The sequence below is a fragment of the Salvelinus alpinus genome, chromosome 10, assembly GCF_045679555.1.
Source record: "Salvelinus alpinus chromosome 10, SLU_Salpinus.1, whole genome shotgun sequence".
NCBI classification, from domain to species: Eukaryota; Metazoa; Chordata; class Actinopteri; order Salmoniformes; family Salmonidae; genus Salvelinus; species Salvelinus alpinus.
In genome coordinates, this window is record NC_092095.1 from 35118944 (window position 1) to 35141595 (window position 22652).

The 22652-nt window shown below is 42.2% G+C and overlaps 1 protein-coding gene across 9 annotated transcripts in view; it reads right to left on the minus strand.

Moving 5' to 3' along the window:
* Nucleotides 1-22652, minus strand: part of LOC139531982 (sickle tail protein homolog) — a 230521-nt gene that overhangs the window by 117681 nt on the left and 90188 nt on the right. Inside the window, exon 1 of one of the 9 annotated variants that reach the window (XM_071329060.1) lies at nucleotides 1347-1469. The exons of the other annotated variants lie outside the window; for them this stretch is intronic. The gene's annotated coding sequence lies outside the window, so the exon portion shown is untranslated. Of the gene's footprint in view, nucleotides 1-1346; nucleotides 1470-22652 lie in introns of those variants that run through there. 9 annotated transcript variants of the gene reach the window in all.

The following is a 22652-nucleotide window of genomic DNA, read 5'->3' on the forward strand; positions in this document are numbered from 1 at the left end:
TAAATGCCTGTGAAAAACTTTGATATTCCGTAAGGGTTCTGCTTGGGCGAGCAGCCCAACAACTCCAGATGCGAATCTACTTAAACTTGTGGAAAACTCAAAAAAAAGTCCCTAGGCATCATGAAGCCAGCCTGGAAAATAGGCTTCTGCTTTTCAAACCCACGGCAAAAATACTGGACATATCACTCCAGTTAAAGCAAATGCTAAGGTAGGCCTAAAACCGAACGGTTGCTGGTTTGAATGCCTGAGCCGTCTAGGTGAAAAATCTACCGGTGTGCCCTTGAGCAAGGCACTTAACCCCAATTGCTCTGGATAAGAGCGTCTGCGAAGCGACAGCAATACTGACATGCTGTACCTCACCAAAAAAAGAGATAAAGTTTATTACAGTACATCAAGCATTACACTGTCGCAGATCAACGTGATGTGCGGCTAGAATAACGTCTTTTGAAGTAGTACAGTGACACTGATGTTCACTTTGAAAATAAGAATGCAACTCATTTCCCCAATGGGGCTTCAAAAGCTTATTTGATCCAGAGAGCCAGCACCATTCCCAGACATGGTCAAAATCTAAATAAATCTCATACACAATTATCCATATCTTCCTAATAAGGAATAAGGAATCTCTCTGATGTGATCTTGAAAAGCAGCTGAGAAGCATTAAAAAAACAACCTAATACAATACAGAAGCTGTTCACAAAGTTTCCAGATCTGCTATGATTTGAAAAGAGGGAGGAAAGGAGTGATAGTGAGTGAGCTTGAGGACAGTGTTGATCAAGCGACCGTGACGCAACACTGTCTACATTTCTGTACAACTTCAGTCTCTCTCGTTTGTACGACCACAAAACACTCCTTCGCCATCAGTCTCATTAGACACACACAGATACATACACGTGATACTCCCTCCGACTCCTCACCAACTTCACACAGCTAACGATTACCTATATTCCACAGCACCACACAACAGAAACAGACAACAGACAACAGCATCTTGCAAACAGAGAGAAAAACACACTTATATTTTTTGGTTGTGATGGGGTGAGACAGTTAAAACTAAGCTCACGAAGCATTTCTGAATTAAGGCAACATTTAAAGGATTATTTTTTCAATAATGCGGAGGAGTTAGAAACATATCACAATGCAAAATCCGCTGGAAATGACAATCAGGAAAGCAGCAGAAGTACAGAACAGCTTAAGTAAAGTCACACAAGCCCGGACTTGTCAGGTTGTCCACCTCTTACACTGGTCTGTCTGTGAGCTATGTGTGTAAGCGAGTATGTGTGTGCGAGTGTGTGCGGGTGAATACGTGTGTGTGCGCTGCGTGCACATATAGAGATGAAGCTACTCACCCTCCCTCTCTGGTGCTCTGTCAAACGTCTGAAAGCAAACGGGACAACCGTATGGGAGCAGCGAAGCTCACACAGACAAAAAGACACACACACACTCTGCAGTAGAATACATTTCCTTCTCCTTGTGGCTCTGTCTACACACTTCCACTGTTCCTCCCTCCCTCCCTCTTTCTCTCTCCCCTCCCTCGTTCCCTCGCTTCGACACTTCCTGGGCTGTGTGTTAATGCTGGCCCCACTCTCCCCCTCCCTCAGCAAACAGCCATTGTTCAACTTGGATATGTCGGATGTGTGCGGGACTGTGTCTGTCTGCCCTCTTGAATAAGGTTTGTGTAACCTCTTGCCACTTTCCAGAATTGAGAGAGAGAGAGAGAGAGAGAGAGAGAGAGAGAGAGAGAGAGAGAGAGAGAGAGAGAGAGAGAGAGAGAGAGAGAGAGAGAGAGAGAGAGAGAGAGAGAGAGAGAGAGAGAGAGAGAGAGAGAGAGAGAGAGACTAAAGGAAAACACGTGGATGACTTCCTGCTGGGTTGTCCTACTGAGACACACATTTTTAGAGTGGAGAGAGGACTCAAGAGATGAAGGGAGCGGGTATAGAGGGGTGGGGGTGTGACTGGAACTTTCTCTCTTAATCCCACAGTTTGCTGTTACAAACCGCACCGAGGCTTGGCCCATTCAAGGCTGACTGATCTCCAGGCTCAGTCTCAAAAACAAGGCGTCTGCTCCGAGATCTGGCTAATAGCTCCACCCCCCTCACTCTAACCCCAATCCAACCCACAGCCAAGAGGGGACGAGTCGACGAGAGAGAGATGAGAGAACACAGGTTGACAGAAGCACCACCAGGAGACTGTGTGTGCACCCCAAATGGCACCCTATTGCCTATTTAGTGCACTACTTTTGAACAGGACCGATACAGTTCTGGTCAAAAGTAGCACACTATATAGGGTCCCATTTGGGATACATACTTGTTGGTGGTGCTGTTGTTGTTGTTAACTGAGTAATCTACACATGACAGCAATGACATCATGTCATTACGTTTATGAGTATTTTGAGCTTGTTGACTGTAAAAAATAAGAACATGAATTTAAAGAATAAACCTAAAATTCTAATTCCCAGCTTTCATGATGGTCCACAGTAGCTCCAACCTCAAATGTTCAGTTTTGCTTATTCATGGTGTAGCTTAGTACAATATGATGAGTTTTAAGGTTGTGCTGGAACATGTCTGGAGTTTAAGAGTTTTAGCAGATCCCCTCTTCCCAATCCGTCTCATCCAGACAGTACCTCACCCTCCTCCTCCTATCATTCCTTTTTTTTCTTATCCCTTCCACACCTCACCGCTTCCATCTTCTCCCGTCATATACCCATCTCTCCCGTTCTCACACTCTAGAAAAATGTGGGTAAATCTTGGACAGAACAAACGTTGGGTTATTTTTGACCCAGCCTGTTGAGTCACTTAGTTGGGTTGTTGGGTTATTGATGCAGGGTTAAGAAGCTTTGACCCACTGGGTCAGATGAGAAGACTTGAGGCATGGCTAAGTAGGGGTCACCCGTGAATGCAAATGTCATTCTGGTTCAATCTGTTTTGTATTGTCATCACATGTTAAGGTTGAGCACTGACAGTTTTGTAGCGTTGATGAGGCTTACACAAGAGTATGAGGTCTTTAAGTGCCTGTGCATATACCAATGTTGGGAGAGTTATCACTTTGTTATAATAATGTTATTAAATGTAAAACATTTATGAAACTTAAATTTGCAGTGTACAAATGTACCATGATGAACTATAATGACATTTACTCTCACAGGTGGCCAAAAATAACTCATGGAAAGCTAATTGACCCCACTGGCTGGATCAAAATAACCCAACGTGTGCTCTGTTCACTATTTACCGAGCGCTGGGTTGTTTTTAACCCAGCATTCTTTAGAGTGCACTCTCATCTTCCCATTACATCCCCTCCTCCCATCTCCTCTCCTCTTCTCATGCCCACTCCACTCTCCAGGTCAGTCTCAGAGCCAGGCTGGAAAACCACACAGTCACATCAGGTTTCCTTCATCATGCAACAGTGACGGCCGGCTCTGGAAACATTAATCATGTTTAGTCTGAGCACCATATGTTGGAGCTGAGGGGAGGGGGCTGCATGCTATCCCGGTGTCCTGAACGCTACTGCCTCATCTTTGTCGATTTGATTGATCATTTTCATATTAAAAGATAGGCCTATTTTGGCTGGCTACTGGCTATATGTCTAAAGATAAGCAGCTGTTACATGCATTGCCTTCAATATTATGGGATGAATATGTAACATATTCTGGCAAATTTAGTCGTATATTTATGAGGAGGAACAGGGCTACCTGGCTGGCGATGAGCACTCTGCAGCCAGGCTGCCCTCCAAAGTGATGAAGTGGTGCAGACAGAACATGCTTTCCATCTGATCCTGCAACCTCTGCTACAAGGAGGCTGTATGATTTTGCTTTCTCTGGACTCTAGAGAAGTGACATGATACGGTGCGTTCGGAAACTATTCAGACCCCTTGACTTTTTCCACATTTTGTTATGTTACAGCCTTACTCTAAAATGTATTAAATAGTTTTTTCCCCCTCATCAATCTACACACAATACACCATAATGACAAAGCAGCAGCTACTCTTCCTGGGGTCCGGCAAAATTAAGGCAGTCTATACAATTTTAAAAACATTACAATACATTCACAGATTTCACAACACACTGTGTGCCCTCAGGTCCCTACTCCACCACATATCTACAGTACTAAATCCATGTGTATGTATAGTGCGTATGTGTGTATGTGTGTGTATGCATGTGTCTGTGCCAATGTTTGTGTTGCTACACAGTCCCCGCGGTTCCATAAGGTGTTTTTTTATCAGTTTTTAAAAAATCAAATTTTACTGCCTGCAGTTACTTGATGTGGAATAGAGTTCCATGTAGTCATGGCTCTATGTAGTACTGTGTGCCTCCCATAGTCTGTTCTGGACTTGGGGACTGTGAAAAGACCTCGTGAGACCTCTTGTGGCATGTCTTGTGGAGTATGCATGGGTGTCCGAGCTGTGTGCCAGTAGTTTAGACAGACAGCTCGGTGCATTCAACATGTCAATACCTCTCATAAATAAAAGTAGTGATGAAGTCAATCTCTCCTCCACTTTCAGCCAGGAGAGATTGACAAGCATATTATTAATATTAGCTCTCTGTGTACATCCAAGGGCCAGCTGTGCTGCCCTGTTCTGAGCCAATTGCAATTGGCGTCGACCACACGACTGAACAGTAGTCAAGATGCGACAAAACTAGGGCCTGTAGGGCCTGCCTTGTTGGTAGTGTTGTTAAGATGGCAGAGCATCGCTTTATTATAGACTTCTCCCCATCTTATCTACTACTGCATCAAAATGTTTGACCATGACAGTTTACAATCTAGGGTTACTCCAAGCAGTTTAGTCATCTCAACTTGTTCAATTTCCACATTATTTATTACAATATTTATTTGAGGTTTAGGGTTTAGTGAGTGTTTTGTTTCAAATACAATGCTTTTAAGTTTTAGAAATTTTTAGGGATAACTTATTCCTTGCCACCCACTCTGAAACTATCTGCAGCTCTTTGTTGAGTGTTGCAGTCATTTCAGTTGCTGTATAGTGTTGAGTCATCCGCATACATAGACACTCTGGCTTTACTCCAAGTCAGTGGCATGTCGTTAGTAAAAATTTGAAAAAGCAAGGGGCCTAAACAGCTACCTTGGGGAATTCCTGATTCTAACTGGACTATATTTGAGAGTTTTCCATTAAAGAACACCCTCTGTGTTCTGTTAGACAAGTAACTCTTTATCCACATTATAGCAGGGGGTGTAAAGCCATGACACATACGTTTTTCCAGCTGCAGACTATGATCGATAATGTCAAAAGCTGCACTGAAGTCTAACAAGACAGCCCCCACAAAAATTGTATCATCAGTTTCTCTCAGCCAATCATCAGTCATTTGTGTAAGTGCTGTGCTTGTTGAGTGTCCTTCCCTATAAGCATGCTTAAATTCTGCTGTCAATTTGTTTACTGTGAAATAGCATTGTATCTGGTCAAACATCATTTTTTCCAGAAGTTTACTAAGGGTTGATTGGAAGCGGAATAACTTTAGCTTCCCTCCAGGCCTGAGAGCACACTCTCTAGTAGGCTTAAATTGAAGATGTGGCAAATAGGAGTGGCAATATTGTCTGCTATTATCCTCAGTTATTTTCCATCCAGATTGTCAGACCCCGGTGGCTTGTCATTGTTGATAGGCAAGAATATTTTTTTCACCTCTTCCACACTAACCTCTTCCACACTACAGAATTCAAAAGTACAATTCTTGTCTTTCATAATTTGGTCTGATATACTTGGATGTGTATTGTCAGCGTTTGTTGCTGGCATGTCATCCCTAAGTTTGCTTATCTTGCCAATTAAAAAGTCATAAAAGTAGTTTGCAATATCAGTGGGCTTTGTGATGAATGAGCCATCTAATTCAATGAATGAAGGAGCCAATTTGGCTTTTTTTCCCAAAATTTAATTTAAGGTGCCCCAAAGCTTTTTACTATCATTCTTTATATAATTTATCTTTGTTTCAGTGTAATTTCTTTTTCTTTTTATTTAGTTTAGTCACATGATTTCTTAATTTACAGTACGTTTGCCAGTCAGTTGGGCTGCCAGACTTAATTGCCATACCTTTTGCCTCATCCCTTTCAACCATACAATTTTTCAATTCCTCATCAATCCAAGGGAATTTAACAGTTCTTACAGTAATTTTCTTAATGAGTGCGTGCTTATTAGTAACTGCAAAAATTAGTTTCATAAATGTGTCAAGTGGTTGCTCCTCATTACACACCACAGACCAGCAAATATTCTTTACATCATCAACATATGAAATCACAACAAAACGTCTTGTATGACCACTTGTACACTATATTAGGCCCAGCCTTTGGAACTTTGGTTTTCCTAGATAGGGCTATTATATTGTGATCACTACATCCTATGGATTTGGATACTGCTTTAAAGCAAATATCTGCAGCGTTAGTAAAGATGTGATCAATAGATGTTGATCATTTAATTCCTGTGCTGTTTGCAACTACCTAGGTAGGTTGACTGACAACCTGATCCAGGTTGCAGGCACTGGTTACAGTTTGACGTTTTTTCCTGAGTGGGCAGCTTGATGATAGCCAATCAATATTTAAAATCACCCAGAAAACATACTTCTCTGTTGATATCACATACATTATCAAGCATTTCACACATATTATCCACATACTGACTGTTAGCACTTGGTGGTCTATAGCAGCTTCCCACAAAAACGGGCTTTAGGTGAGGCAGATGAACCTGTAGCATTATTACTTCAACAGTATTTAACATTAGATTGTCTCTAAGCTTTACAGGAATGTGGTTCTGAATATAGACCGCAACACCGCCTCCGTTGGCATTTCTGTCTTTTCGGTATTGCTACAACTGTATCATCAAAGGTATTATCTAAGTGAGTTTCAGAGATAGTCAGAATATGAATGTCATCTGTTAAAAGCAAGTTATTGACTTCATGGACCTTGTTCTTAGGCTACATATGTTAATATGGGATATTTTTAGCACTTTTCTGGGTTGCTTGATTGTTTTTAATGCTTTACTGGGAAGCTACTCAGAGGCAGACTTACTCATGTGATTTACATTGGAGCTGATAGTGCAGGGTGAGCTGCATAAAGTGCTGCATAAAGTGGTCTTCCTACTATTGCACACTGCCTCAGTGCTAACAGTGTAACTCTGGTTTATAGGCTCATGATTACTGCTTACAATAGCTGTGGGATAAACAGATGTATTCGGTGCAATTAGGGGTACATAAATTAAATTACTTACATTGTGTTTGCCAATGCGCCTAAGATCATGTACATTTGATACAGCATTATGATGACTCATTGTCACAATGGTAGGGATTAACTGAGCTGGTCTTGGATCATTTACCAGTCATTGTTTCAACGCAGCCTTGAAATGCGTGGACAGAGTCCAGGAGCCAAGATGATTTGGATGGACTCCGTCATTCTTGTAGAGTATCTTCTGTTTCCAGAAGGTGTCAAAGTTATCAATAAAAGTGAATCCAGCAGAGCTACAGTAGTATTTTACCCAGATGTGTAATGCCAGCAGTCTGCTGAATCTTTCACACCCGCGGCCCAACGATGGTACTGGACCTGAAATGATTGGCAATTTTTTGGAGTCTTTTAATGCTAAAATCAGTTCTTTAAAATCCATTTTCAAATCTTCCGAGCTAGCGCTCCTAATGTCGTTTGACCCAACATCGACTACGACAGTGTGGTAGAAGAGTCAGAAGCAGCCTTGTTATGTCCTGTACTCGTGCTCCTGGGTAGCACAGAGTTTTTGCCTTGGGGACCGAGATGTTTCTCATCATAGAGCTGCCTATGATGACAGCTGGTGATGTTGAATAGGCCGGTCTCTCATGCAGCCTCACCGTCTGGCTGCGAGGATCTGAACCCGAGGTAGAAGCCATCGGAGAGGGAGACAGGTACCTCCGGATCCGATCTTGATTGGGAAGCCACCAAGGACTAAGGCACCGGAACCTCTGGATCCAGGGCGGCAAAGCTGTTTCTGTCATGTGCCTTTTTGCCACTCTACCATAAAGGTCTTATTGGTGGAGTGCTGCATAGATGGTTGTCCTTCTGGAAGGTTCTCCCATCTCCACAGAGGAACTCTGTCCGAGTGACCATCGTGTTCTTGGTCATATCCCTGAGTAAGGCCCTTCTCCCCCGATTGCTCAGTTTGGCTGGGCGACCACCTCTAGGAAGTCTTCCATTTAAGAATGATAGAGGACACAGTGATCTTTGGGACCTTCAATGCTGCAGAATTGTTTTGGTAACCTTCCCCAGATCTGTACCTTGACACAATCCTGTCTTAGAACTCTACGTACAATTCCTTGGACCTAACGGCTTGGTTTTTACTCTGACATGCACTGTCAACTGTGGGACCTTATATAGACAGGTGTGTGCCTTTCCAAATCATGTCCAATCAATTGAATTTACCACTGGTGGACTCCAATCAAGTTGTAGAAGCATCTCAAGCACGCCCCCAACTCAATCATCAAGTTTGCAGACGACACAACAGTAGTAGGCTTGATTACCAACAACGATGAGAAAAAGTAAAGGGAGGAGGTGAGGGCTCCTGGTGCCAGGAAAATAACCTCTCACTCAACGTCAACAAAACTAAGGAGATGATCGTGGACTTCAGGAAAAAGCAGAGGGAGGACCCCCCTATCCACATCGATGGGACCGAAGTGGAGGTGGAAAGCTTCAAGTTCCTTGGCGTACACATCACTGACAAACAGACAGTGTGGTGAAGGCAAAATGGCGCTTCTTCAACCTCAGGAGACTGAATAAAATGTGGCTTAACACTTAAAACCCTCACAAACCTTTACAGACGCACAATTGAGAGCATCCTGTTGGGCTGTATCACCGCCTAGTACGGCAACTGCACCGCCCACAACCGCAAAGCTCTCCAGAGGGTGGTGCGGTCTGCCCAGCGCTTTACCGGGGGCAAACTTCCCACCCTCCTGGACACATACAGCACCCGATGACATAGGAAGGCCAAAAAGATCATCAAGGACATCAACAACCCGAGCCACTGCCTGTTCACCCCACTATCATCCAGAAGGCGGGGTCAGTACAGGTGCATCAAAGCTGGGACCAAGAAGCTGACAAACAGCTTCTATCTCAAGGCCATCAGACTGCTAAAGAGCCATCACTAGCACATCATATATGTGCCTATAGACATAGATTATGAATCACTGGTCACTTTTAGAAATGGATCACTAGCCACTTTAATAATGTTCCGTATCTAGCATTACTCATCTCATATGTATAAACCGCACTCCACACTATTCTACGGTATCTTAGTCACTTGTAAATTGTGTTTACATATGGCATCACCCATTTCCTATGTATATATACTTTTTTGTATTCTATACTACACCACTGTCTGTTAAACAGCCATCCCCAGCACATCAGAGGCTGCTGCTTATAGACATAGATTAGGAATCACTGGCCACTTTAAGGAAATTAAAAACTAGCCACTTTAATAAATGTCTCTGCATCTTGCATTACTCATCTCATATGTGTAAACTGTACTCTATACTATTCTACGGTATCTTAGTCACTTTAATTGTTTGTAAATATTGCATCATCCATCTCATATGTATATACTGTACTCTATACTATGCCACTGTATCTTAGTCCAATGCTGCTCTGACATATACAGTGGCAAGAAAAAGTATGTGAACCCCTTGGAATTACCTGGATTTCTGAATATATTTGTCATAAAATTTGATCTGATCTTCATCTAAGTCACAACAATAGACAAACACAGTCTGCTTAATAAACTACTAACACACAAACAATTATACATTTTCATATCTTTATTGAACACACTGTGTAAACATTCACAGTGCAAGTTGGAAAAAGTATGTGAACCCTTGGATTTAATAACTGGCTGACCCTCCTTTTTACAGCAATAACCTCAACCAAACAACGGTCAGGAGGAATTTTGGACCATTCCTCTTTACAAAACCATATCACTTCAGCAATATTCTTGGGATGTCTGGTTTGAACTGCTCTTTTGAGGTCATGCCACAGCATCTCAAATCGGGTTGAGGTCAGGACTCTGACTGGGCCACTCCAAAAGGCGTATTTTCTTCTGTTGAAGCCATTCTGTTGTTGATTTACTTCTGTGTTTTTGTGGTTGTCCTGTTGCATCACCCAACTTCTGTTGAGTTTCAATTGGCGGACAGAGAGCCTTACATTCTCCTGCAAAATGTCTTGATAAACTTGGGAATTCATTTTTCCGTCGATGATAGCAAGCTGTCCAGGCCCTGAGGCAGCAAAGCAGCCCCAAACCACGATGCTCCCTCCACCATACTTTACAGTGGGGATGAGGTTTTGATGTTGGTGTGCTGTTCCTTTTTTTCTCCACACATAGGGGTGTGTGTTCCTTCCAAACAACTCAACTTTAGTTTAATCTGTCCACAGAATATTTTGCCAGTAGCGCTGTGGAACATCCAGGTGCTCTTTTGCGAACCTCAGACGTGCAGCAATGTTTTTTTTGGACAGCAGAGGCTTCTTCCATGGCGTCCTCCCATGAACACTATTCTTGTTTAGTGTTTTATGTATCGTAGACTCGTCAACAGAAATGTTAGCATGTCCCAGAGATTTCTGTAAGTCTTTAGCTGACACTCTAGGATTCTTCTTAACCTCATTGAGCATTCTGCACTGTGCTCTTGTAGACATCTTTGCAAGACGGCCACTCCTAGGGAGAGTAGCAACAGTGCTGAACTTTCTCCATTTATAGACAATTTGTCTTACCGTGAACCGATTAACATCAAGGCTTTTAGAGATACCTTTGTAACCATTTCCTGCTTTATGCAAGTCAACAATTCTTAATCTTAAGTATTTTGAGATCTCTTTTCTTCAAGGCATGGTTCACATCAGGCAATGCTTTTTGTTTTTTTATAGGGCAGGGCAGCCTTAACCAACTCCACAATCTTGTCTGATAGATTAGACTCCAGGTTAGCTGACTCCTGACTCCAATTAGCTTTTGGAGAAGTCATTAGCCTAGGGGTTCACATACTTTTTCCAACCTACACTGTGAAAGTTTAAATGATGTATTCAATATAGACAAGACAAATACAATAATTTGTGTGTTATTAGTTTAAGCACATTTTGTTTGTCTATTGTTGTGACTTAGAGGAAGATTTTATGACCAATATATGCAGAAATCCAGGAAATTCCAAAGGATTCACATACTTTTTCTTGCCACTGTATGTATATATATATAAATATTCTTAATTCATTCCTTACTTGGGTATATGTTGTGAAACTGTTAGATATTACTTGTTAGATATTACTGCACTGTTGGAGCTAGAAGCACAAGCATTTCGCTACACCCACAATAACATCTGCTAAACATGTGTATGTGACCAATACCATTTGATTTGATTTGACCTGAGCTCAATTTCGAGTCTCATTGCAAAGGGTCTGAATACTTATGGAAATACGTTTTTTTTTTTTATATACAATTGCAAACATTTCTAAAAACCTGTTTTCGCTTTGTCATTATGGGGTATTGTGTGTAGATTGATGAGGGGAAAAAATTATTTACTTTCAGCTCCAAATGCAGGTGTAAAACGCAGTTTATTTCTGCAGCCTATCTTGCATTTTGAAAATGCATCACTGTTCACGTCAGTAATGACAGGCTACGTTTTCCCAGCGATTGTTTGCACGTTTGCATGTGCATGGGGGGGGGGGGGGGGTGTAGCCTACCTCGTAGTAATGTAGGCTTCACTATTTCTTACAACCTTCTCTTTTGACGGGAATTGTGTTGGTCATTGTTAATAAGTGTTGCATTTATTCAAGTTCAAAATAGTTTAGCAAAATCCTTTACACAGCAGTTTCTGCGTAAAGGATTTTCTTGTAATAATTGCTCAATGAGTCTGTGACTACAGTTGCGATTTTTTTGTTGTTGTTGGGGGGCGCCCTTTTTTTGTTTGAGCACATGCCCCCCAAAAAGTCTGTGCACGGACCTGGATTTCATCACTACCATTCTAGCACAGGTGGGTGGAGATGAGAGGAATAGATACCTGAGCTTTTATGTGTCAGTGTTTCCCCCGCAACCATTGAACATATGAGACAAAAGGGCTAGAGTGCGTTGAGAAATTGTTGAAGCTCAGATGTTGACTGAGAGCTAGTGATTTATAAACCTCGGAGCAGGAAGGAAGTTGGATGAATGAGGATGATACACATAGCAGGGAGAGGGGGAGAAGACTCCTGGACTACATCCCAAATGGCACCCTATTCCTTATATAGTGCACTACTTACACCCAGGGCCCATAGGACTCTGGTAAAAAACAAAAGTAGTGTACTATATAGGAAAAAGGTGTGCCATTTGGGACGCAAACCCAGATGCCTCATCAAACAGGGAATGCGTTGACATCACTTTGTCTTCTGTACAAACACAAACAGGCCCCCTCTCCTGTGCTTCCCGTTCCAAAGACTAATCCCCGCTGCCAAATCCCTCCTCAGTCTCCGCAGAGCCCAAACAAATGGAGAGGAGACACAATATATCAAAAGAGATGGATTTTAACGAATGGAGAAAGAAGGTGGACGTTACACCTGAAGCTGTTCAGTCATGTTATTCACACTGTTGTTCAGGAGGTTCAGTCTCCTACAGAGCTAAGCATTCTGGGATACTAGTTGAATGAACCACCTGTTTCAGACCACTGACTGTCGCTGGCTGTGTGTGTGTGTGTGTGTGTGTGTGTGTGTGTGTGTGTGACTGTAGAGCAGCATCATTATGGCTCTGTTTTTAATGACTGTCTGCCAGCCCAGCTTCTCTCTCTATCTTGCTCTCTCTCTCTCTCACACATGTAGTGCATTATTCCTTGATTAATATTAGATGTAGTTTGGAAGGCATCATTTCACTTGGCCAAAACAATGGGTGTAGTAGTAAGCAGAGGTGTACTTCCTGTGCTGGAATAAAGGGCACTGATCACCATAGAAATAAAATCCCTAGAACGGGTGTCCCCATTCATATCGATGGGTCTGTGATGGGAGGACCGGCGGCCATTTTGAACGAACCCATAGGAGTAAAGCAGATCCTATTTGTGATTTGGTGCACATCCACTCAGAGCCTGCTCAAAGCCCCCAGACCTGCCTGACTTTGACTGTAATTTATTTAAAATCAGCCAAAGCCCCAGTGAGCCTCTCTCCTTTTTAAAAGCCCATTTCATGATCTCAAATGTGAGGCGGCAGTGGAAGAATTTGCCAGTAGCTACACTGGAGAAACAACATCATTTCAGAATGCCTCAGGGGTAGGAGTCCAATACTATGGAAGTGAAGGCCACTGTGATAAATTAAAGACCAGCGTTATCATCTTACTGCTATATCTTGAGGCTATGGATGCATCCTATACTCTATTTAGTGTACTACTTTTGACCAGACCCTTATGGGTAGTAGTGCACTATGTAGGGGAAAGGGTGCCATTTGGGACCGACAGTATATGTTCCAAATACTCCGTGTAACAACATTGTATTTTTAAGAATAATGACAGGCGCGATTAAATACGAAACAATTCAACTGTGTGTTAATGCATCATATCCTGTATTTGACCTTTGACACAATAACGCAAACAGTTAGTTTGTTATACAGTCATATTGCACACGCTCACAAACACATCTAAAAAAGACAGATTGGATGTGTGTGTGTGTGTGTGTGTTGGTTTCTGTTTTTCAGTCAGAGCAGTTCAGGACCCCTGTCTAAATCAATGTAAGCCTCCATGCCTGATGGGACCAATAGTCTAGTACAGTATGTTGATGGGATCATGTAAGTAATTTAATTATTGTCCCCCGCGATGAAATCGGGTAGGGGACTGTGGATCTGTCTGTCCATTAGTATGTTAGTACAGTACGTTAGTCACACATGATATCTCACTGGCCCAAATTTGATGTAACCTGGGTGAATTATGCGTCTTGCCATAGAGATCCAACATTTACAAAACTACACTGATTGGCCCAAGGCGGAAGCTATAATAATGAACTGAAATGGGTTAGTCACAAGCAATATCTCAATTGGCCAATGGGGGGGCGCTGCTTTATTCGTGGGGGACAACATGTTACCTCGTTTCTAACTGCATTGTCTGCTTTCTATCCAACTGTGTTGCGTTCTAACTTATACAACCAATTGCTTCTGGATCTTTCTCTGCAATCAGGGAATGTTTCATACGACGCTCTACTGGTGCAGATGTGTCGTGAACGGCATCATCAGCACTGTTCTTATCTACAGTCAGCCTTACGTAATGGGAACATTTGATCTCATACGACCAGACAGAACGTGGACAAGGACTAACTGGAATAACAGAGCCTGACTAGCCACAGACCCACAGCATAAAGTAGGGGAATTGGGGTCAGCTTTAATAAATCACATGATTGGAGGGAGGCCTGCTTTATGCTGGCACCGTATTCCCTACATTGTTAACCAGAGCACCACTATGGATACTGAGCCAATAGGCACTGGAACAGTGAAATACATTGGAATGTTTGTTCTTAATAAAGGGGTGAAGTGTCCGTGGGTGTGCCTGTGTGTGTTTGTGTTTGTGTTAACAGGAAAGCAGCAGGTATCCCAGTGGTGAAGAGCGTTGGGCCAGTAACTGGAAGGTTGCTAGTTTGAATCCCTGAGCGGACTAGGTGAAAAATCAGATGACGTTCCCTTGAGCAAGGCACTTTAACCCTAAGTGTGCCTGTAAGTTGCTGTGAATAAGAGTGTCTGCTAAAATGTAAATGTTTTTAATAAAAAAGTGTAATGAACGCTCGTTTACTCAGAGGGCATTGGATGGTATTTGTGTGTGTGTGTGTGTGTGTGTGTGTGTGTGTGTGTGTGTGTGTGTGTGTGTGTTGGCGCGTGTGTGACTGTCCCTTAGGGAAGCTGTAGTCTTGTTATCAGGGGTGTGTCAAACAGATGCTGTGGTGAGTGATAGTGTTGACCTCTACAGCTCTCTAAAGACTTTCTCACCTTGGATACAACACCATAACACCCTGGGCTGCCTGTCATCACCCTGTCGGTCAGTCACTCACTGTCCCTCCTTACTGTCCCTCCTCAAGCCCTACAGCCATCTCATGTCCCCTCTCTCTAGAAAACAGGGACTTCATCCCAAATGGCACCCTATTCCCTACATTGTGCACTACATTTGACAAGAGTCCTATGGCTTAGAATGGACCCTATTTCCAGAATTGTCTACCCAGCTAGCACATCTGGTTCCTTGGAAGTTGTGGGAACGTATGTTTTTTGGTTTCACATTGGTTGTGGGAATGAAGCCATATGTTTCCTGACCGGTAAAACCAATGTTTTTTTTAACTTTCTGAGAACAGAAGTGAAAATGTTGCCTGTTCTGGGAAGGTTTATTTTTAGGTTGCATGGAGGTTCTGAGAACTTTTTAACTTTGGTTCCTTGAATGTTTTCCTGGGAGGTTTTATTAACGCTCTGATATCAGAAATTATAAGTTATTTTGAGAAAAAAATTAAACTTTTAATAACACTGGCTTATTTTTTTAAAACTCCAAGCACAAATATAACATTTTATTGTGACACAGCATCAGTGAGATTCAAACCAACACCTTTCTCTTGTCTACGCATGGAATTAGTCCACTGCGCCACCAGGATGGAGCTAGCATGGTATGTTGTTTTATGCTTACAATACTGTACATTTGATTTATTCAAACAGACCCCATCTCTGAGATAACAAGCACTCATTAAGGTCAGGTGAGGCCAATTAGTAGGCGCGGCCAACACACCAGAACACACTTAAGATAGACACGTTTTTAAATAATATTCTTAGAATGTTCTCTGAACATTACTGAAGTTTTCTTGTGTTTTTTTTATGGAGAGTTTTCTTAACATTCTCTGAACAATTTGAGAACATGACTTTAAATAGAAACATGGAGAAACCTGTAGGAAATGTGAGGCTGAAGTACTGAAATTCCCACAGAAGAACATTGTTTCTTTACGTTCTTGAAACAATTTGAGAACATGACTTTAAATAGAACTATGAGGAAACCTATAACAGCCTCCACTCTTCTGGGAAGGCTTTCCACTAGATGTTGGAACATTGCTGTGGGGACTTGCTTCCATTCAGCCACAATAGCATTACTGAGGTCGGGCACTGATGTTGGGCGATTAGGCCTGGCTCGCAGTAGATGTTCCAATTCATCCTAAAGGTGTTTGATGGGGTTGCGGTCAGGGCTCTGTGCAGGCCAGCCAAGTTCTTCCACACTGATCTCAACAAACCATTTATGTATGGACCTCGCTTTGTGCACGGGGCATTGTCATGCTGAAACAGGAAAGGGCTTTCCCCAAACTGTTGCCACAAAGTTGGAAGCACAGAATCATCTAGAATGTCATTGTATGCTGTAGCATTAAGACTTACCTTCACTGGAGCTAAGGGGCCTAGCCCGAACCATGAAAAACAGCCCCAGACCATTATTCCTCCTCCACCAAACTTTACAGTTGTCACTATGCATTGAGGCAGGTAGCGTTCTCTTGGCATCCGCCAAAACCAAATGGTGAAGTGTGATTCATCACTCCAGAGAACGCGTTTCTACTACTCCAGAGTCCAATGGCGGCGAGCTTTACACCACTCCAGCCAATGCTTGGTATTGCACATGGCGATCTTAGGCTTGTGTGTGGCTGTTCGGCCATGTAAACCCATTTCATGAAGCTCCCAACGAACAGTTATTGTGCTGACGTTGCTTCCAGAGGCAGTTTGGAACTCGGTAGTGAGTGTTGCAACTGAGGACAGACGATTTTTATGTGCTACGTGCTTAAGCACTCGCTGGTCCCGTTCTGTGAGCTTGTGAGGCCTACCACTTCGCGGCTGAGCCGTTGTTGCTCCTAGACGTTTTCACTTCACAATAACAGCACTTACCGTTGGCCAGGACAGCTCTAGCTGGAAAGACATTTGATGAACTGACTTGTTGGAAAGGTGGCATCCTATGACGGTGCGACGTTGAATGTCACTGAGCTCTTTAGTCAGGCCATTCTACTGCCAATGTTTGTCTATGGAGTTTGCATGGCTGTGTGCTTAATTTTATACACCTGTCATCAACGGGTGTGGCTGAAATAGCCGATTCCACTAATTTGAAGGGGTGTCCACATACATTTGTATATATAGTGTAGCTAGCCCGTTAGTCAGTCATATTCAAAGTAATTGAGGTTACCGCATGTTTAGGCTACTGCAATGCATAATTATAAACTCAGCCTATGTTATAGTAGCCCAATATAAGTCAGAAGAATCACCTTTAGAGGAATCCAAACTTTGAGTTTTTACTCCTCATTTCTCTACTCTCTCTCTCTCTCTTTCTTTCTCTCTTTCTCGCTTTCAATCTTTGCTAGGAAATGAGTTGTCATTGTGCGTATAGGTGTTCTCTGTAATGCATATTTCATGACAAATGTGTTGGTTTTTGTCTGATTCCTCTGAGTGCAGTCCTGACAGACAGCTACATTCTTTTATATTTGTAAGAGAAAACCTGAAGTGAGAAGGAGAAGTATCTTCTCAAGCTTGCCCTGGATTGATCAGGGTAGCTTGAGATACCAGACAGCTGCCAGATTATCTCATGTTTTGCATTCTTACTTGACATCTGCAAATACTATAAATTATTCATTGGTTACACCTCTGCTTTTTCAGATAAACGGACAGATGTCTTCTGTCTCTGTAGGAGACTACCTCTGAAATCCTTAACCATCTCTCCAAGGTGAACATCTTGAAATAAACTATCCTATTTTCTGCTCAAGAAAAAGTGAATGTCCACCGCTGGGATTAACACAGTACAGTCATTTTGTCTTTTATAACTAACTTGTTTCCTAAATATTCAAACAAGTTTCATCTAATGAACACGTGCCATTTTATTGCCATCTTGGCTCAGGAGACAGCCAAGTTAAGCCAAATGGATGCGACAACAACATTGGAGGAGGGTAGGTCGACTTGGCAGACACGTACTGTTCAACATCTGAACTCACAACGCAATTGAACTCAGTCTCACTGAAAGAGACATTGTCTGATTCTCCAGTCAGGGCTGTATGTATGTGCTGTTTCACTGGCATTCCTCTCCTTTGAAGATACTTGTATATCTCAAATAGCACCCTATTCCCTATATAGTGCACTACTTTTACACTGTAAAACATTTTCCGGTCAAATTTACAGTAACTTACTGGCAGAAATTGGCCAGTAAGTTACTGTAAATTATATTACAGTACAGCTACTGTAATTCGCTTTACGGTAATCCATTTTACGGTACCAACAATGTTGTACCGTAAAATGTGTAAAACACATTTAAGGTATTTTACTGTGCCTTCTACAGTGTTTTACTGTTGAAATTACAAAAAGGTCTTGCAGTGTGCTGTAAAACAAATGTACAGTATTTTACTGTGCATTCTATGGTCATCTACTGTATTCAGTTTATACACTTTTAGAAACAAAGGTGCTATTCCCAAAGAAGAACCCTTTTAAGAACCTTTTTTTCGTTCCAGGTAGAACCTTTTTTAATTCCATGTCTACCTGAAACCAAAAATGGTTCTCCTACGGCAAAAGCAGAAGAACCCTTTTGGAACCGTTTTTTCTAAGAGTGTACTGTTGATTAATGCAGTAGCTTGCTGATAAAATTACTAAAATGGCTAACAGTGTAGTGGTGTTAATGTTCTCCTGCGTGAGGATGTGACAGCCAGAGTGGGAGGTAGGGATGCTTCCCAAAGTGTCAAGTTCACTGGATGTCCTTTGGGTGGTGGACAATTCTTGATACACACAGGAAACTGTTGAGTGTAAAAAAAACAGCAGCGTTGCAGTTCTTGACACAACCGGTGCGCCTGGTACCTACTACCATACCCTGTTCAAAGGCACTTAAATCTTTTGTCTTGCCCATTCACCCTCTGAATGGCACACATACACAATCCATGTTTCAATTGTCTCAAGGCTTAAAAATCCTTCTTTAACCTGTCTCCTCCACTTCATCTACACTGATTGAAGAGAATTTAACAAGTGACCTCAATAACGGATCATAGCTTTTACCTGGAGAAAACCCTGTCTCTGCCTTGCCTCCAGGGGCATCATAGGAAACTAGGTGGCGCTGAAAAGGAGACGCATGTGACAGATTCACCAGAGCCAGCTGGGAGCTATAAGCTTTTTGCCCTCATCCCTCTCTTCTTCTCTCTCTCTATATATTTTCCTCTCTCTCTGTCTCTCTACCTCGCTACTGTCTCTCTTTTCCTCTCTGCTGTCTCTCTCTTTCCCTCTACCATTCTTTGCCGTCTCTCTCTCGCTTCCGCTCTCTTCCTCTACCCTCTCTCTTCTCTGTCCGTCCCTCTCCATCCTCCTCCCATCTTGACATTGAGCCTTCTGGCATTTACAGTCACTCTAGTTTAGTTTCTGATGTTCAGTCAGATGGGAATGACTGTGGCTGTGCTCCTGTGTTCTGTCAGAAAGATACTGGCTGTATCACATCCGGCCGTGATTGGGAGTCCCATAGGGCGGCACACAACTGGCCCAGCATCGTCCGGGTTTGGCCAGGGTAGGCCATCATTGTAAATAAGAATTTGTTCTTATCTGACTTGCCTAGTTAATTAAAGGTTAAATAAATACAAATACTGTAGATGATGAATGGGCACCCAGCGCTTGCGTCAACATAACTCTGAATGAACATGCAATTAGCCGACAAAGGCCAATACATTTCCTAAATCTGAGTTATATGCCAAACGGCCTCACAACCAACCGCAGACCATGTGTACGGCATCGTGTTGTTGGTTTGCTGATGTCAACATTGTGAACAGAGTGCCCCATGGCGGCGGTGGGGTTATGGTATGGGCAGGCATAAGCTATAGACAACGAACACACTTGCATTTTATCGACTGGCAATTTGAATGCACAAAAATACCACGACGAGATCCTGAGGCCCATTGTGAGATCCATTTCTTGTATCGGTATCTGTAACCAACAGATGCATATCTGTATTCCCAATCATGTGAAATACATAAGATTAAATAAAGAAGTTATTTCAATTGATTGATTTCCTCATATGAACTGTAACTCTTTGAAATTGTTGCATGTTGCATTTATATTTTTGTTCAGTATATATGTTATTTTATATTCTAAGTTATTTCTGGCTTATGGTCAGGGGTTTGTGATGCAGGACGGGCTGTTGTGGTGACCATATTACCGCCACACGGGAGTCATGGGTCATGACCACAGTAAAATTCCATGTGACCGTTGAGTCATGGAAATCTCCTGTTATGCACTCTGGACATGCTTTGGTGCTGTAGGTACCCAATTTGCTAGACCATCAGGTCCTAATGGCCTGGTACTCAGGGCTCTATTGTCCCTCTAACCACTCTGACATCAATGCATATTATATCGAAAATCACATCAAACACTTATCACCAAACAGTAGGCCTGTAGTACATTTAAAACTCACCTCACTGTGATGATCAGTTTGAAGAAGTTAAACAGCAGGTTGAAACAGTGTAAAGCATGGTCGTTGTGTATGTTGTTTCAAAGCCTAACACAATGAAATGGACAACGCTTTCTAAGGTGATTATTAATTCAAGCCAAGCTCCCCCCTCCCAAAAAAGTCCAAGCTCCCCCCTCCCAAAAAACAAAACGGAATTAAAATGATAATTGTGCCGTTATAAAATACATAGCCTATACCATAAATTACACATGGCAGAAAAACATAAAAAACATTTTTAAATAATTTAAGATGTCATTGGTACATAATCGGTCTAGTCTATATTCCAAAATTAAACAAAATCTAGTGATCGCCTTTGAGTGTGGACTGTATTATTATGCATACTGGATACACTAGTTACCTTATGCTATGATCCAAAGTCTTGCAGAGAACGTATAGCCCTATGTGATGCTGTTGGTTCATTGATTGTGTAGAGTGGCTTACAGTTAGCCTATAATTTGTGAATTTCATTTTGAATAGCCTAGTCTACAGAAAATCTTACCACCATGCGTTTCCATCTCCTCCTCTCTCTCCTTTATTCCTTTCTCGAACGAGCAGACGGGCTAATTTAGCGAAAACATGTTACTCTCGATGTTCCTGAACAGATTACACTTGCTTTTTCAAACTGAGCACTGGGTAGCTACAGGAACAAGTAGTGTTGCCAACTTAGCGAGTTTGTCGCTATATTTAATGAGTATTCAGACCCCTCTAGCGAAACATTTTCAAAAAAGCGACTAGCGACCAATCTAGTGACTTTTTCTGGTGTTATTGGGGACTCTGACGTGAAAGCACGTATCGTTCTTACTCTTCTCAACGAGCAGCGGGTGCAGCCGTGGGCCCCACCCCCGTCCCAAAGCACTCACAGGCGGCCCAGTCCTCGCACAGCAGTCCCTCCCAGCTGCAGTCAGAGCAGGAGATGTTCACCCCTCCGTGCCCAGACTGCAAATGAATCGCGCATGCGGGAAGCCGCCGCTGGCTGATCCCGCCCTGGCTTACATAAAATAAAATAAATTAACCTAAATTAGGGCCAGACTATTTACCATAATTTTCTCACATTGCAATTGACAGTTTTTCCTATTGTCTCTTTTTGGTCCATTTAGATTGTTAATGTAGATTGTATACAAAACATTTTTAAAATGTCAATGGCAATGTTTTACTGTGACTTGTTGTAGGCTCCTAAGTGGACCATAAGGTTAAAAACCAACCAAATTAAGAAAACTAAACTGAAAATGTAATTAAAAAAATAAATAAATAAGTAACTCTACCAGAGTGTCTCTTTTGGGTCACTTTTGCCGGTCCCAAGCCCGGATAAAGGAGGAGGGTTGGAATTTTGAAAAAAATAAAAATAAATTTAAAAAAAGAATCGACAGAAGAAAGTTCATTTGTAGTTCTAAACATATTTAGGGTGTTTTTTTACTCACTTTTTTGTCTCCCCCACGACATTATTCCTCTCTCCTACAGCGTCCGTCACAATTACATGCACATGGCCAATTATGCAAATTAGGCGATGACGTCATTTAGCGACTTCTAGCGACTTTTAGGACAGCCAATAGCTACTTTCCTTACTGAGGAGTTGGCAACACTGGGAACAAGGTTGGAGAGCCCATGGCATACAGAGTCTGGGTGGAATGTCACCTGTCGGGGCAGCGAGAGCATGCTCAGTGGTTGATGCTTGGAGTGAAGTAAGTATTCTTCTATTTATTTCTCAGCTGCTCCTATTAAGCACATGCTCCACTGTAAAACTGAAATAGCCTACAAAACGGACCAGTGGGAGAGAAAGCACTCGGCCTCCATTCGCTAGTCGAGTGCATACAGATGACATGTATCGTTTCCCCTGTTCCTGTCCATTTGATAATGGGCCATGCTAAATCGAAACTAATATTAGCAAAGACAAGATTAAATTAAGAACAGGCTGATGGGTGAAAATATGATCACTTGATAGAACAGCTGCGCAGCCTGAGGCAAGGTACCGAGCACAAGCTTTTTTTTGTACAATAGCATAGTTGCACCATTCCGCCCATATATGTTTTGATTTCTAAGACACTCTAAGGTTTGTATCATTCACAACTAAAGTTGCCAAGTAACTCTAAATCTAGCATATAGGACCTGTTTCAAATGATCACTTTTACTCTCAACATAGCCACTTCATATGTGCAGTTGCTACGTAATGGCTCCGTAAAGACATATCCTTTCATATTTTATTCAGCTAAATTCTATTATATTCTTCTTACTAAAAAGAATCATATAAAATAAAAATAATAGCACCGGACTAA